The sequence below is a fragment of the Babylonia areolata genome, chromosome 15, assembly GCF_041734735.1.
Source record: "Babylonia areolata isolate BAREFJ2019XMU chromosome 15, ASM4173473v1, whole genome shotgun sequence".
In the NCBI taxonomy this organism is placed as follows: Eukaryota; Metazoa; Mollusca; class Gastropoda; order Neogastropoda; family Buccinidae; genus Babylonia; species Babylonia areolata.
The window spans coordinates 11,838,603-11,843,602 of NC_134890.1; positions in this window are offsets into that span (position 1 = coordinate 11,838,603).

Consider the following 5,000-nt stretch of genomic DNA (forward strand, 5'->3'; position numbering starts at 1 on the left):
ATATATATATACGAGAGAAATGCTACACTTGTTTGACAGGAAGAACAATGGAAGTGCGTGCTTAACGCCCTTTGTTTTGCTCAGTCGCTTCGAATGACGTCGACTGCGCATTATTTCCAAATGCCTGATGCGAAATTAGCATCTGGGAAGAAAAGATACTGAATCTTGAGAACGATATCAATTTGAACTGTGAACGTGGTGATACATTGTGGCAGTGGTCTTTTGTTGTTGTTGTTGTTGTTGTTGTTTTATTGTGTGGGTAGTGTCGTTTACAGTTTTGTTCAGGGGGTATGTGGTAGTTCGTTTGTAGTTATTCTCTCTCTCTCTCTCTCTCTCTCTCTCTCTCTCTCATCCCTCTCTCTCTCTCCTTCTGTCTGTCTCTGTCTCTCTCATTCTTTCTCTCTCTGTGTCTCTCTCCTCTCCCCACCCCACCTCTGTGTGTGTGTGTGTGTGTGTGTGTGTGTGTGTGTGTGTGTGTCTCTCTCTCTCTTTCTCTCTCCTTCGGTCTGTCTCTGTCTCTCTCACTCTTTCTCTTTCTGTGTCTGTCTGTCTGTCTGTCTGTCTGTCTGTCTCTCTCTCTCTCTCTCGCGTTCTCATTCTGTCTCTCTTTCTCATTCTCCCCCTCTCACTCTTCCTCTCTCTCTCTCTCTCTCTCTCTCTCTCTCTCTCTCTCTCCTTCTCTGTCTTTCTGTCACTGTCCCCTTGTCTCTCTATGTCTCACTCACCTGCTCTCCGTCTTTCTCTGTCTCTGTCTGTCTGTCTGTCTGTCTGTCTCTCTCTGTCTCTCTCTATCTCTCACTTACCCGCTCTCTCTCTTTCTCTGTGACTCTCTCTCTATCTCCTCTCACTCAACCTCTGTCTCTGTCTGTCTGTCTGTCTGTCTGTCTCTCTCTGTCTCTCTCTATCTCTCACTTACCCGCTCTCTCTCTTTCTCTGTGACTCTCTCTCTCTCTCTCCTCTCACTCAACCTCTGTCTGTCTGTCTGTCTGTCTGTCTGTCTGTCTGTCTGTCTCTCTCTCTCTCTCTCTCTCTCTCCTTCTCTGTCTTTCTGCCACTGTCCCCTTGTCTCTCTATGTCTCACTCACCTGCTCTCTGTCTTTCTCTATCTCTGTCTCTGTCTGTCTGTCTGTCTCTCTCTCTCTCTGTCTCTCTCTATCTCTCACTCACCCGCTCTCTCTCTTTCTCTGTGACTCTCTCCCTCTCTCTCTCCCTCTCTCCTCTCACTGACCCTCTGTCTGTCTGTCTGTCTGTCTGTCTCTCTCTCTATCTATCTATCCATCTCGCATTCTATTCACGTCTCGTTAGAAATGTACTCCAAGAGCTTTCATTCACCATCCATTTTGGTTTTCGACATATCCCGGTAGACAGAAATGAATTGGAAGGATGCTGGTTATATTTGGATCTGATCCTGTTTGTGCTCCGAAGAATGCTTTGTCTTCGTACTTTTTTTTTTTAACTGCAGAAGTGACGTCGATGGTTGTGGTATAGATTTATTATTCATGACTTTTTTTTGTGGACAAACTTGTATAAATAAAGTGAGTCTATGTTATAACCCGGTGTTCGCTTCTCTCTCTCTCTCTCTCTCTCTCTCTCTCTCGAACAGGCTTTCGATCGTCTGGCTTCTGATTTGTCCACTCTCCAGGAATGGGTTCAGCATGATAGAGAAGATATTATAAGTGAACTTCGGCACAACCAGAGCCACTTAGGTGATCGCTTAGACAGAGCAGAACGGCAACTGGAGGGATTAGAGAAAGATTACCGTCAGTGCACCCTGAATGACTTACGACAGAAGTATATTCCCCCCAAAAATGCACGCTTTATCCGTCCATGACTAGGTTTCAGCATTTGATGCAAGACAAGCATTGCCTCCATGACCTTGGAAGATACATTTATTATGCAAACCGACGTCGTTAATGCTTTTTTTTTTTTTTTGTTCATAGTCTGCTATAACAAAGGTTCACTCTGTCATTGACCGCACGATCTGTTGTAACGGGTCATATGGCCTATACAATAAAATTCTTGCGTTCTTGCGTTCTCTCTGTCTCTCTCTCTCTCTCTCTCTCTCTCGGGACTTCTATACAGTCACCATGTCCTCTCTGTAGATACCAAGTGGATGATGAAAAACATTTTCTTTTTCAGTGTGAAATGTATAATACTGTGCGAGAAAAATGTATATTCTTTAAAACAGAGATGGCTAAAAGCCATGATGTTGTTACTGTCTTGTCATGTGATAATGAAATAATAATTAGATCGGTTGCTAAATTCATTGCAGAAGCTCAAACAATGAGACAAAGGTACATAAGTCAGAATAGTATCAACAGCATAGAAGACACTTAATTATAGTTAGTACAGAAGTTGCTATTTTATTTGGACAAAACAGAAAACATAACATTGCATACTTAAGTGTATTATTGAGGCAGTATGTATTGGTTTGATGTATTTTTGAATGGATGGTCGAGTCAGTCCCCATTCATTTTGGTATTTTATTATCATTACATTGTTGTTTTTCTTTAGTTCCGTTTCGTTGAGTTTTTGTCAGGATGTGACTTAAGTGTTTCCAAGTATTGCATATTTTCTTGGTTTAAACTGACTGAAGGATTCAGAGAAAAAATATAGTTTTTTGTTGTTGTTGTTTTGAAGCTAAAATATATGCATTTATGTTGTTGCCCCCTTGTCAAAAGACCTTTCTTGGCAATGACAATAAATAATTCCAGTGTCCAGTGTCCAGTGTCTCTCTCTCTCTCTCTCTCTCTCTCTCTCTCTCTCTCTCTGTATGTGTGTGTGTGTGGTAAACTTTAACATTGCCATTTTCTCCGGAAATACTTTATCCGTCAATACCAAATTTGGCTTAAGAATCGTAGGGAAAAAAAAATCTTCACAGTCATACCAATAAGAGTTTGTAAGTCTCCCTAAATTAAGCCGTGTTTCCTGTATCATCAATGGTTTACTTCTTTGAGACCATTTCCGGGATTCCGAAAACATCAAAATAATGACCACATCCCAGTTGCAGCGGCGTTGGCGATGCTCACTGAGGAGACGGCGTGACCTCAATTTTCTTGTTCGCAATTGAAATGAAAAGAAATACAAATTCTGGACAGAACACATACAGTGACACAGACTACATCACTGATGTATTTACTGCATATGAATATTTTATAAAGTGGAGTCTCAATTAACTAGAATGAACATAAAAAAGAGAAATTGAATCGACCGTGTCGTACTTTCCCGGCGGATGTAACTAAACCTGTGCATCTGTTTAGATCCATAGAAAAAAACGGCTAAATGTTGCAATGTGATTGCGGCGATAGCCACGTCTCCTTTACCGCGGACTTTAAAGAATCCTTAACTGCCCTTAAAGAATTCTTAAATGGCCGAGATACACCAAAGTAATATTATGATTTGATACCGTCATCACTTCGAATACCGCAATCGATTTATCGCCCTTTAAAAAGCATGCCTGAATGTTAATTTTTGAAAATCAATCACGGATGCGAAATAGTGCAGTGAGAAAGAAAATTTCTTCCCACCCGAGCATGCGGGGTTCGAATCTGCGCTCAGGCTTTTTTTTCTTTCTTTTTTTTATACCCGAAGCTTTATAATAACAAATGCAGAACACATTTTAACAGGGTTTTTTTTTTTTTTAAGTGTATCACAAGTGAGTCTTGAAGGACTTGCCGCTCTTGTGTGTTGTCACAACGCATTTTTTTCATTGTATAGGATTGGAGAGATGTGAACGGAGAACAGTTCATGTTGTTTATTGTTTGTTTTGTCGACTTGACTAACTCTGTGTGTGTGTGTGTGTGTGTGTGTGTGTGTGTGTGTGTGTGTGTGTGTGTCCTCAGTCTGTCTGTTTCTGTCTGTCTCTAGCCTTTCTCCCTCTTTATTTTATTGTCTCTTTTTGTCTGTCTGTCTGTCTGTCTGTCTGTCTCTCTCTCACTCTTCTCAAAATATCTGTCCCTCTCTATCCCTCTCTGTCTCTGTCTCTGTCTCTGTCTCTCTCTCTCTCTCTCATTTATACCAGCGGACAGGGACATTTTTTGCAATTCGACGAGCTGTTTCCACGGCCATAAATCATGCTCTCTATCTCTCCTCTGTCAGATCCTCTTTGTTTGGGCTCTCTCTCTCTCTCTCTCTCTGTCTGTCTGTCTGTCTGTCTGTCTTAATGTGTGTGTGTGTTTGTGTGTGTGTGTGTGTGTGTGTGTGTGTGTGTGTGTGTGTGTGTGTGTGTGAGTGTTTATGTGTATGTTTATGCTAGTGAGTGACTGAGAGAAGTAGGGAGAGAGAATTTTGTGTGTGTGTGTGTGTGTGTGTGTGTGTGTGTGTGTGTGTGTGAGTGTGTGTGAGTGTTTATGTGTATGTTTATGCTAGTGAGTGACTGAGAGAAGTAGGGAGAGAGAATTTTGTGTGTGTGTGTGTATGTGTGTGTGTGTGTGTGTGTGTGTGTGTGTGTGTGTGTGTGTGTGTGTGTGTGTGCGTGTGTGCGTGTGTGTGAAGTGCCTATCTCCTCCCGCTTATTTTATTATCGTTGTTGTTGTTGTTGTTCTTCTTCTTCTTCTATTTCGGTTATTTCATTTTTCGTTTACTTTTTTTTTCCTTCTCTCCCAGGCCATCGCAGATTTTGTCTCTGAGGGCTAAAAAAACCCCCAAACAAACAAAAACAAAACAAACTGGACGAATATTAAATATAATATATACTCTCCTCCACTTCTTCTAACCTTCCTCTCCCCCCCCCTCCCTCCCTCCCTCCTCCCCCCTCCCCCCGCTCCCCACTCACCTTCTTTCTCTCTCCACACATAACGCAGGCCCCATTTTCTGGAAAAAATTCTGTGCTGGAAATTTCCCCCTCTTTTCTATTACTCTCTTTATTTCTGTTTCTATCTTTCTCTCTCTCTCTCTCTCTTTCTCCCCCCTCTCTCTGGCTCTGTCTCTGTCTTTATCTCTGTGTCTGTCTGTCTGTCTGTCTGTCTGTCTCTCTTCTTTTATTGTTGTGTCTACTTTTT